Source organism: Pinus tabuliformis, chromosome X (genome assembly GCF_031772625.1).
Source record: "Pinus tabuliformis cultivar Carrire ecotype Pingquan chromosome X, CPIR1, whole genome shotgun sequence".
Lineage (NCBI taxonomy): Eukaryota > Viridiplantae > Streptophyta > Pinopsida > Pinales > Pinaceae > Pinus > Pinus tabuliformis.
In genome coordinates this window covers 221,285,433-221,299,149 of record NC_142308.1, presented here as the reverse complement: position 1 = coordinate 221,299,149, position 13,717 = coordinate 221,285,433, and positions in this window count along the sequence as shown.

The window sequence follows — 13,717 nt, the reverse complement described above, 5'->3', positions numbered from 1 at the left end:
GAAAGAAAATTATTTTAACTTCCTAATCTATGACACTGATTCCTTCTTTATCTTGTTGATGTATTTGGTCATTTTCTTGTGAAACCTCACAATAAAAGTTCCCAGCTTACCCATAAATCTTTGGGTAAATAAATTATCCCAAAAACTAGTTGCCACAATATCTATATAACATTCGTAATTATCTTCTAAAACCTCACATTCTAAAATAAAATATTTTTTAATTTCACTTTAAACAAGAGTCACATTTTAAAATAACTTGTAACACAGTCTCCTTTTGTTCAATCGAAAATCTAACTCGGTGAATGCAACTGTATACTTCCTCCAATTTAATATCATATATTATATATATTTCTAGTAGTAAATTATTCGTCGAGATAGATATGTCAGCGTAATGAGGTGTGCCACAGAATCTCCCTAGTTTGTTCAATGGAATCAAGCCCGGTGGATGCAATTTTATACTCCGTTTTAATATGGTATATTATCTGTTTATTTATAGTAATTCATTCACTGGGGGTAGATCTGTCATCGTGATGACGTGTAACCCAGTCTCCCTCCGTTCAATCCAAACTCTTAACTCCATGGATGCAATTTTATAATATGATATATTATGCTTTTTTGGGGATAGATCTTCGTTCAATCCAAACTCTAACTCGAAGGATGCAATTTTATGCTCCCCATTTGAATATAATATATTACGTTTTCTTTGTAGCAATAGTAATTTGTGAAACAAAAAAGCTAAATTATTTCACCTAATTAAATTTTATTTATTTTTATAATGTTATTATTTACTAAAACAATAAATTTAAATTAAAAATTAAATTATTAACTATAAATTTTATAATTTTTATTTTCCAAATAATAATATTAAAAATACAACAAAACTAAATATATTTATGTAATATAAAAATACAAACAATCATTCGCCCTGGAGTATGCCGTAAAACTGCTTCTGCTTGGCTAAGAGCTCGTCTTCCTCGGACGTAAGGAAACAGGTTAACGGCCCAAGACCCAGAGGCATCTGGCAGGAGTGAAAGCCTGCTCCCTTACGGACCACCAGCGGGTTATTACAGGTGGCGTGGTTTTCCTTGATAACAGTGATGAGTCAAACCGACATTCGCGGATAGCAGCCAGAGATGGCTGTCCTCACTGTTGGTTTGACACCTGAGTTTGATAGATTTTGCCACCTTCGAGAAAAAAAAAAAATACAAACAATCATAATAAATTAAAATTAAAAAAAAAACAATATATAATACACAAAATTACAAATAATTAAATTTTAATTTAAAAACCAATATTTACTAATATTTCTAAATTTTGTGAACCATAACAGTATATGAAACATGTACATTATCCTTAGATCATATACTGCCCTATATATTAATGAGTAGATAAACTGGTAAAGATGCCTTGCCCAAAGCAATAAACTTAATACACGCGTGTTATATTTCATATTGGTCCATTGCGACAAATGCGGAGCGAGATGGCAGAGCAAGTTCGTGACAAACGCAGTGTCATTGGAAGGAAAGAAATATTTGTCATAGTCTATCGAGTGGTTGGAACCAAGTATAGGTGTGTTATTTTTTTGAGTTGTTTTTAGTGTAGTTTTTTAGATTTTTTGGTGTTGTAATCCTATAAAAAAATTTGAGGTGAAATCTTGATTTGTGTTATTTAAACTGATTTTTTGACAGTATATTTGGATTCAGCGCTCTAAAAAACTCCTAAGGCACTTCCATTGTGTAGGGATTACCCATCAAATTTGTGATTTCAATAAATTTTTCCGAGAATTTAAAGAAATTAAACCAGAAAAACTCACCAAAAAAATCTTCCAAAAAATCACACCAAAGACAAGACATTTTCTTTTAACTTCGAAAATTTGCAAATTGGAAAATATCATAACATTTACCAAGTTACCAAGTTAAAAGCAATCATGTCACTTGCCAGTTCTGGAAGTTATAAGGAACTATCATACAACGTGCCAATGTTTTGAAGTTAAAAGAAAATAAAACATCCCTCATGATTTCAACGACCCGATTGGATATGATGACATGCCACTCGTCAATGTTCGAAGTTAAAAGAGAATAAAACACTCCCTCCTGCAAGATTCCAACGACTCAATATAACATGATAAATATTTATTTACTAGCGGCTTCTTGGGGCTCCTTAAAAGGGGGTAATGCTGCAGAATGTACTAAAGTTCACCCCGAACTTGCTGTGCCCTCTATCTATCTAGAGATATAATAAAATTAAAAATGTTAATAATAATTTTCAATTTTTATTTTTTATTAAAATGTTTATAAATTATAATAATATTGGTTAAAGAAAGACATCAAATTCATCGTATGGATTTTATTTATTTGCAGGATGTGTTTTTTTAAATTTCAAATTGGGAAAAATAGATGTCTTACTTATTAACTATTTTTTTATTATTTAATTAAAAAATTGTAATATAATTAAAATATGTTAACGTAATTGCATCAAGAGGAGCTCTACAGTTTAGTATATTATGAGGGAAATGGTGTCACGTAATATAATGTTACATTAAAAAAATTATTTAAAAATATGAGAGAGATGTTGTCACATAACGTAATGTTACATTCAAAAAAATATCACATAACGTAATGTTATATTAAAAAAAAAATATGTGTCAGCTAATATATATTGTATATGTTGAAGATATGTGTAACATTACTATATATGTATCCGCTAATATATATTGTATATGTTGAAGATATGTGTAACGTTACTTTAAAACCAACCTAGATCCATCAAAACACCGTATCTATCAAGCACCAAGAGGGATCAAATCTCTCAAAGTGAAAACCTATTTTTTGAGTGCAAAACTCGAAAAAAGGTTTGCACCTCGATAGATTTGATCCCTCTTGGCGCTTGATAGATCTGGTGTTAAGATGGATCTAGGCTGGTTTCAGTCGTGTGCAATTATACAAATTTTTTTGAACATCTAATTATTTTGATCTTTGTAAATATGATAAATATGTCTAAGATTAATTTGGTCAATTTAATTTAAAATTTCCTTAATCATCTCAGTTTGTTGAGATGAGAGAGACTGTTAGTAACTTGAATGATGAAAAACGATAAAATGCAAATTAAGTGTCAATGTAACAATTTTGATAGATAAAAAATGTGAATACTAAGAATATAGTCAATTACAAACAATCTGAAATTATTTTCTTCTACTGCTCCTATTGTCACACCTATTAGGTTTTCCATTTTCTCATATCGATCATACGAAAAGAGTAGTTGGAATCATAGACCATTCAAATATTTAACTCAAGCTACTGTAGCAAAACAACATACCTTATCTCTATTGCTCTCTAATATTAGTAGTAGTTTTCTCGAAATTCAATCATTGTGACTTATGGAGTATTAAACCCCGAATAATTTTCAATAGTAGTTATTTTCTATTACCGCATTTGAATGCAAAGTAATTAACAATGTTGAATGATGGAAAATGAGAATAATAAGAATGTACCCAATTATAAATAGTTTATAGTTTCAAGAAGAAAAAATTTGGGGTAAGCAAACATTTTATTTAGCATGAAAAATCAAGTATTATATTTATGGTTGTTTAATTTTTGTGTGCTTACATTGAGAGAGAGTGTGTATGTTTTGGGGGTCAGAAGGAGAGACAGGGGGAGATAGAGATATAGATGGGCGGAGGGGGGAGGAGGGAAGAAGAGAAAGGAAAAGATAGGGAGGCGGGAAGAGATATAGATATGGAGAGAGAAATGTTAGAGACAAAGAGAAAGGGGAGAGGGGGGGGGTTGGAAGAGAAGGGGGAGAGGGAGGTGGGGGGGAAGAGAGGGAGGGAGAGAGAGATAAATAGATATGGAGAGAGAGAGTGTATGTTTAGGGGCTGAGATAGAGAGATAAAGAAGGAGAGAGAATGGGAGATAGAGATATAGATGGAGGAGGTAGAGATGTGCTTACACTGAAATCAATGTACACTATTAATCTCATTACGTTGAAATTAATGTACATCATACATTTTGTTGCATCAAATCAGAAACCAACATCCACACTAAAATCAATGCATCTAGTGAAAACAATCAAATACGATTAGAAATCAACATCTATACTGAAATCAATGCATCTAGTGCAAGCAGTTAAATAGGATTAGAAATCAATGTCTACACTGAAACTAATGCATCTAATGCAAGCAATCAAATATGAGTAGAAATCAACATCTATGTTGAAATCAATGAATTTAGTGTAAGTTATTAAATATGATTAGAAATCGAAATCGAAACTGAAAGCAATGCATCTAGTGCAAGTGATCAAATAGGATTAGAAATCAATATCTACACTAAAACCAATCCATCATGTGCAAGCAATCAAATAGGAGTAGAAATCAACATTGACACTGAAATCAATGCATCTAGTGTAAGGAATTAAATAGAATTATAAATCGACATTACATTGAAATCAATGCATATAGTGCATGTGATCAAATAGGATTAGAAATCAGCAACCACATTGAAAATATAAAATATTTATGACTTTCAAAATCTAACTTCTATGTCTTTATTTGTCTTTGTGATACTCTTTCTTCTTCCCTCTCTCTCCACCTTCCATTTTCTGTCTATCGCCCTCCCGCTCTCCTTATCTCTCTTCTCCTCCCTCTTTCCCCCTTCTCACTCTATCTGCCTCTCCCTAACTTTCTATATTTTTATCTTCTTTCCTCTCTTCCCCTGCTATCTATATTTATACCTCCCTCCATCTCTCCTTATTTTTCTTTCTATCTCAACCCCCTAAACACATGTCACACTCTCTCTCTCTCCCCCTCATATCTATCTATCTATATATCTCTCCCTCTTCCTTTCCCTCTATATATCTATATATCTATTTATTTTATGTATAAATATGTGAAATTTTTATAATATAAATAATATTATAAAGAACTAGGATAGATGCATCTTAACCAAGGATCCAAGCAATGAGAAAAAAAAGTGATTAACAATGATACATGAAAGACAGTGTGTGATTCTTCTAATTTTTTTATTATTGTGTTTTCTTTAACATGATTGATCCAAAATATACGTTTAATATTTTACAACCAATTATGTTTTTTATTAATTTAGATACTTTTTCAAATACAATACAATGGGATCATATTTAAGAAATAGAGTGAGATGGAAAGGAGAATAGAGTGTGGGAGAGAGACATAGAGGTGAGAGACATAGTGAGAGAGAGAAAGGAAGGGAAAGAGGAGGGGGAGAGAGGGAGGGAGAGAGATGGATTTGGAGGGGGAAAGAGAGGGAGTGACAAGGGAGAGACGAACATGGAATGAGGGAGAGAGGATACGAGGGAAGGGAGAGAAAAGGAGAGGATAAAGATAAGGAAAGAAGAGGAAGAGAGACACAGGGAAACATAGATATGGAGGGGAGAGAGAGAAGGATAGAGGTATAGTGAAAAAGTTGGAGGGTGGAGAGAGAGTGTGTGTATGGTGGGGGGAGAGATGGAGGGAGGTGGGAGAGAAGGTGAGAGAGAGGAAGGAAAAAGAGAGAGGACTTGAGAGAGAGGGGAGAGAGGGGGGGGAGAGAGAGATGGAGTTGGAAGGGGAAGAAAGACATAGAGAGAGAAAGGTGGAGAGGGAGTGACAAGGGAGAGATGGAGAGTCAGTGGGGGGGGGGAGAGAGAAAGAGAGAGAGAAGGAACAGAGAGAGAGAGAGAAGGGGAGGGAGAGAGAGACAGATAGATATGGAGAGAGAGTGTGTATGTTTTGAGGGTGAGAAGGAGAGACAAGGGGAGATAGAAATATAGATGGGGCGGGATAGGGGGTAGAAGAGAGAGGCAAAGAGAGAGAGGGAGGAAGATGGATAGATGGATAGATGTGAGATAGAGATATAGATGGAGCGGGTAGAGAGAGAGAGAGGGAAAGGAAGACGGATAGATAGATAGATAGATAGATATGGGAAGAGAGAGAGTGCGCGTGACATAAGTTTAAGGGGTTTAGATAGAGAGACAAATAAGGAGAGATGGAGAGAGCTATAAATATAGATAGCAGAGGGAGAGAGGAAAGAAGAGAAAAATAGAGGAAGTTAGGGAGAGGCAAATAAATTGAGATGGGGGAAAGGGGGAGGGGAAGAGAGAGGAAGAGAGGGGGAGGGAGATAGGCACAGAATCGAAGGTGGAGAGAGAGGGAAGAATAAATAGTCTCACAGAGATAAATAAAGACATAGAAGTTAGATTTCAAAAGTCATAAATATTTTAGATTTTGAATGTGGTTGTTGATTTCTAATACTATTTGATCACATGCACTATATGCATTGATTTCAGTGCAGTGTCAATTTATAATTCTATTTAATACCTTACACTAGATGCATTGATTTCAGTATCGATGTTGATTTCTACTTCTATTTTATTGCTTGCACACGATGCATTGGTTTTAGTGTAGATATTGATTTCTAATCCGATTTGATTGCTTACACCAGATGCATTGATTTCAGTTTAGATTTTGATTTATAATCATATTTAATAACTTACACTAGATGCCTTGATTTCAATGTAGATGTTGATTTCTACTCATATTTAATTGCTTGCATTAGATGCATTGGTCTCAGTGTATATATTGATTTCTAATCCTATTTGATTGCTTGCACTAGATGTATTGATTTCAGTATAGATGTTGATTTCTAATCCTATTTGATTGTTTTCACTAGATGCATTGATTTTAGTGTACATGTTGATTTCTGATTTGATGCAACAACATGCATGATGTACACTAATTTCAAAGTTATGAGATTAATAGTGTGCATTGATTTCAACATAAGCGCATCTCTACCTCCTCCATCTATATCTCTATCTCCCATTGTCTCTCCTTCTTTATCTCTCTATCTCAGACCCTAAACATACACACTTTCTCTTCATATCTATTTATCTCTGTCCCTCCCTTCCTTTCGCCTCCCTCCCTCTCTCTCCCCCTTCGCTCTCTCTCTAACATTTCTCTCTCCATATCTATATCTCTTCCTTCCTCCTTTTCTTTGCCTCTCTTCTTCCCTGCCCTCCCCCCCTCTGCCCATCTATATCTCTATCTCCCCTTGTCTCTCCTTCTAACACCCAAAACATACACACTCTCTCTCAGTGTAAGCACATAAAAATTAATCAACCATAAATACAATACTTGAATTTTCATCCTAAATAAAATGTTTGCTTACCCCAAATTTTTTCTTCTTGAAACTATAAACTATTTATAATTGAGTACATTCTTATTATTCCCATTTTCCATCATTCAACATTGTTAATTACTTTGCATTCAAACGAGGTAATAGAAAATAACTACTATTGAAAATTATTTGGGGTTTAACACTCCATAAGTCACAATTATTGAATTTCAAGAAAACTACTATTAATATTAGGGAGAAATAGAGACAAGGTATGCTATTTACTATAGTAGCTTGAGTTAAAAATTTGAATGGTCTGTGATTCCAACTACTCTTTTCATATGATCAATATGAGAAAATGGAAAAACTAATAGATGTGACAATAGGAAGAGTAGAATAAAATAGTTTCAGATTGATTGCAATGAAGATTGTTTGTAATTGACTATATTCTTAGTATTCAAATTTTCTATCTATCAAAATTGTTACATTGACACTTTGCACTCAAAATTTTCATTTCATCACTTTTCATCATTCAAGTTACTAATAGTCTCTCTCATCTCAACAAACTGAGCTAGCTAAGCAAATTTTAAATTAAATTGACCAAATTAATCTTAGACATATTTATCATATTTACAAAGATCAAAATAATTAGATGTTCAACAAATTTTGTATGACCGCACACGACTGAAACCGGCCAAGATCCATTTTAACACCGGATCTATCAAGAGCTGAGAGGGATCAAATCTATCGAGGTGCAAACCTTTCCTAAAGTTTTGCACTCAAAAAATAGGTTTTCACCTCGAGAGATTTGATCCCTCTTAGCACTTGATAGATCCAGTGTTAAGATGGATCTAGGCTGGTTAATAATGAAACTAATGTAATAAATAAATTCTATATAGCAATATTCATATGAATTACTATGTAATGTAACCATTAATATATAATAACAATAAATTATAGAACAATTATTACATGATATTTAATTATTATATTAGGATAATTTATTTCGGTATATTATAAAATGTATTGGTTATAAATTTGTTTCAAATTTAAAAATATTGTTTAAATTTGATGCAATTTTGTGAAATTACTAGCAAGAATCAACACTTTCATAAAAAAAATTCTATCCAAAAGTGTTTGCTATAGGACAAACCTCCTACTAGGAATTTATAGATTATCTTTATATTTCAAAAAGGTTCTTAAATTTTCAAAAGTTTATCCACATTAAATCTAAAGAACCTCAAATCCTTTTAAATTTGATTTGAAGACCACTTTTAATTTAAGAGAAACTTATTTAAAGTTGATTGTGTGCCACCTTCTATTCTTAAATTTGGATAGAGTTACTAGATTTTCAAGAGTTTACCTACATCAAATTTGAGAACCTTAAATTATAGTAATATCATTTGATTTGCAGTTGTTCAAACTTGATTGAATACAACTTCGTTTTACTTGAGAAGGTTATTGTTAGGTGATTTAATTGCTTAAATACCATTAAATTCAATTATCAATCCAGTCCGTAAACTTAAAAACACCAACATTATATGTGTAAAACTAGTACATAAATGAGTATAGATTTATGTTAACCACAGATCTACCAAGAGTCAAGAAGGATCAAATCTCATTATATGCAAATATTTTTTTAGAATGCAAAACTTAAAAAAAGATTTACACCTCAAAAGACTCAATCCCTTTTATTTCTTGGTATTCATTGTTTAAATTGTATTTTTAAAACATTAACACACACACACACACACACACACACACTATATATATATATATATATATATATATATATATATATATATAGAGAGAGAGAGAGAGAGAGAGAGAGAGAGAGAGAGAGAGAGAGAATTCAACAAACTCCGTTAATTGTTGTGTTAATTGATTTTTAATTTTTATTTATATGCTTATTTAAATTATTTATTTATTTGACGACATTAGTGAAAATTATTTTATTATTTTTTGAGGATGTGACATGCTTACAAAAGGATTGTAGAATGAGCATCTCAACTCAATAATTCTCAAACTATAAAAGAACTTTTTGCAATCTAATGCTCTAAGACATGTGTTGGCAACAAAGTTCAATGAAAATGGGGATTAAAAGGCTACAAAGCTTTGTTGGATCATTAATATTATGTTTTCAAGAGCACTTTGTGAGTCCTAGTCACAATCTTTTGTTTATCATTAAAGGCATCAAATGCCTATATGATTCCTTGAGAACCACATTCCAGTCACAATCCTTTGTTTAGCATCAAAGGAATCAAATGGCCATATGATTCCTTGAGAATCACTTTCATTCCTCAACCTTCAATGGCTACCTTTTGTAGAGGGAATCCACATTTTGCAATTAAAAAGATAAAATTCATTCAAGTAAAAAGTAAAATGCTACATAGGTTTGTTGAATTACTCAACTTATGTTTATGAGAGAACTTTATGAGCTTTAGCCATAATATCTTTTTTAGCATCAAAGGTATCAAACATTTTTGCAATTCCTTGAAAATCACTTTCGTTCTTCGACCTTCTATGCCTAACCTCTATTGGAAATCCACACTTTTGAAATGAAGTACATATGAAAGTTCAAGAACTTAAAGGACACTAAATTAAAATATTAATGGATTGAACAAAAACAAAAATAAAAATATATCAAAATAGCTAATCTAAATAGGAAATAAATGAGTTTGCAACACAAACTAAGCATGGGATCCTACCTATTGACTTGCGATGCAAAAGAAAACTATAGTATAAGTATTTTCTATGCACTAAAACTAAAAAAAACATATTTTATATTAAAAGAGGGATACATGGGTTCACATTACAATATTAAATATGATCTATGTACGATGGGTAAAGAGGAATCCAAATTCCAACCCTGATTGCCACTGATGGCCTGGCCATGATGATCGAGGTGGTGGAAGAAGGCAATAGAACTCTGCTCTTGATCGCTATCACTATAACGACTGAGGATTTCTCAGGTCCCACCTGGGCTCCAAAGGCAAAAGAATTTCTCTAATCCATCTTCACAAGGACTTGTCTTCGCAAGTAAGGATTCTAAGAACATTGATACCCCCAATTCCACCACCACGATAGTCATGGTGGGTCATCAACCATAGCTCCATGACATCCATGCACCACCTCGATAGCAATCGTCATGGTGACGCATTAGCAATAAAGTTATCGCCTATTTTCACTATAGAGCTACATAGAGCTACGTGTTAGAAATTGTAATTACTCTTGAATGTGGAGTTGGCTAAACATATAGACTCAATTAACTGAGTGATTGAGTGATTGAGTCAAGTCGATTTAAGTGATAGACGACTTATAGTGTGTGGTTGCATGTGATTTCATGTCAAGATAGTTTAGGCAACTCGCTAGTTGGAAAAGGATAAATAGCTTTCACCGGGTTCATTGTAAGTATCATGTTTTGTGTGATCAATAGAAGAGCAGGAGCTTCTGTTTTATGTCTGAATTATTTGTTCTTTGTCTCCTCTACCTTTCCAAAAAATTAGTATCGGAACTAAGGTAAAAAATTAGAGTATCTAAAGAGTGAGAGAACCTGCATCAAACCATAGCGTGCAGAGTCGCATTGCGTCAGTTATAAAACACAGTAGAGAGCGAAAAGTCGAGAATAAAAAGTTTTTTTTTTCACTGCTGCCTCCATCGAGAATCACTGCAACCAAGTACGAGAATTTCTAAGTGTAGTAAGCAACCTAGAGAGTCACTGCTACGATTGGAAGAACTCGTTGCCACGGGTTTTGGGCCGTAGCCCCAGTCTTGTTGCAGACAACGTAAATAAACTCTGTCGAGGGTTTGTAAACCTATCTTTTCTTAAAAGGTCACTGTGGGATTTAGCAGCTGGAGTTGCCGTGACCCACCCTTACATGGCTATGAGCATTTTGGAAGGGAAGATTCAAAGCCTCATTTTAAAATAAAGAGGTTTATTCATAAAAAAAAATTATAAGGAGCACGAGACGTTCACAAAGGAAGGTAAAAGTCAATGAAAACTTAAAAAGTCATGTGCTAAGTTTATTTGGTGGGCATGAATATATTATGGTTGTATTGTTTTTAAGATTCATAAAGTTATCCATAAAGTGTGAGACCCTATGGTTTAAAAAGTTTGATGTCGTATATTGAAAACACTCTTTATTAGTTGAAAATAGAAGGTAAATAATAGATTTATTCATTTGGACACTCGATGAAGACGGAGGGATTTGATATATGAAAAAAAAATGCAGAACTTTCTTGATGGCCTTCCTTGATCTCAGCCGCACCGAGAAGCCTGCCAAACTCTGCGAGCCCCTGGTGAAACATGGCACTCCCAATGTTGAAAGAATTGCTGAAAATCTGGAGCATTCCTCCATCAATGTTCCTACCATCTCTTTCATTTTTGCAGATGCTATGTTGTCTCTTACACAGCAGATCGCCAACAAATATGGTATTCCGAGGGCTGCCTTCTGAATACCTTGCATTTGCAGTTTACTTACTTATTTCCATATGCCTCTGCTAGTTGACGAAGGGTACATCCCTTTCAAAGCTAGGTTTTACCAGTTCTCAGAAACCCATCAGGTCACCGACAAACTAGAAGACCCCACCGCTGCAACACTATGCATCCCAGGCTTTGGCACAGACCCGGTCACGTTGAGCTTGGCAGATTGCTATGGATCGCTCATCCAGGCCTCCCTCTGGAAACGACCGAAAGAAGGCAAATCCGTTCATACAGTGGCTAGATCTAGCCGTCTACAATCCAACCTCCCCTGTTTACCATCGGCTAGCAAACCTCGCGATAAGAAGGAAAAAGGAACCCTCTACGATGATCATGACAGCGCAGGAGAAGGTATGGAGCACCTGTCTGGGCGCACCTTATATAGACCTACCACCACATCGAGAACAGGATCTGGCAAAGAGAAAACCAGATAGAGCATCGATATGCTTAGATCTGACATATCCGGGCACATGGGCAACAGATCGAACCCCTCCTTAAACAGACCCACACTCAAATATGGAGGATCTGATACAAATCTTCATCAAAACACTGGAAGGCAAGACTATTTGCTGGAGGATCTGGAAAGGGAGGAAGATTCATGAGCTAAGAAACAAAATCTAGAACCACCTTGGTATACCAACATGTCGACAAAATCTTATCTGCTCAGGCCACAGTTTACAAGACAACCTCACACTCCAGGATTATGGCATCACCGCAGACTCGACCATCATAATTAACCTGCGTCTGAGGGGTGGAAGTGTTGGAACCAACTCAAAAAGCACAGGATCCTTCAAGGAAGTAGTAGAAGGTAAGGAAAAAGCACAAACCAAAACTCCAACACTGACCGAGCTTCCAGGGCCCTATATTGTAGAACAAAAATCTGAGAATCCCGCTCTTACCATTGCAATGCCTGAGGTGAAATACCTGTACACATATCTCTATTCCAAATAAGTTATATGTAGATTTAATGGATTTTTGCCAAAATCTGATGTTTTGCATCAATGGATTTATGGTACCTGGTCATCAGACTGTGAAATATACTTATGCCCTAAAGGCTTTTTTATAGTTAGATTCAGAACAGTACAGGAAAGAGAACATATCCTCAATAAGGGACCATGGTTCTGGCACAATGCAGGACTATTTATGACCCCTTGGTTCCCAGAATTTGATGCCGACACGATGGTGGTATCAAAGATACCAGTTTGGGTCAGGTTGCACAACCTCCCATTACACTTGTGGCATCAAAATGTATTAATCACCATAGGGAATGTATTGGGAAAAATCCTAAAGATCAATGATGATAGACTTACAAGGGGCATATTCACTTCTGCCAGGATATGCGTTGAGGTAGACCTCAATGAGGGACTACCAAAAAGCATAAACTTGAATTTTAATAATACATAATGGACACAACCACTAGACTACGAAAATATAGCCTTCTGATGCTGTGGATGTCTACAAACAAAACACCTCCACAGTGCCTATCCTAAAGCAAAACAAACTCCCAAATGGAACAAGAAGCAACAGAAACAGCCAAAAGGATGGAAATATATAGCCCCCTTGGAGGAAGAAGTAGAAAAATAAAAAACAACAGCATACAAAGTAGAAACTGAGGACCAAAAGGACCAGAACAACACACAAAAGGAGGAGGAAGTCCCCAGCAATCCTACGCAGCACCAAGCATCTCAACTAACAGGAATGGAAATAACTGGCATCAAGAGAACCCATGGATCAGAAGGATCCAATTTTGACAAAGACACTCCCACTCATACAAGTGAAAATCAACTTTCCATTGTATCAGCCACTCCCAACACTGGAGGATGGAGAAAGGTGGAAAAAAAGAAAGGGAGAAAAGAATAGTAGTTATATTTTTTATTTTTTATTTTTTTCTGCTTTGTTTCCTATGAAAACAGGAACAGGCCATATGTATATGCTCTTTGGCATCTACAATATGTAATTTTGTCTTATGAATAAAATTATGAATTTTCCAAAGGGAAAAAAAGTTGAAAATAGAAGGTTTATAAAAGAGTTTTTTGCGCTGTTTTTTTAGCATTTTTTTAGAGATTTATGAAGAAGGTTTTCTCAAGAGAATAAAAAGGAAAAGAAAAAAAGTTTT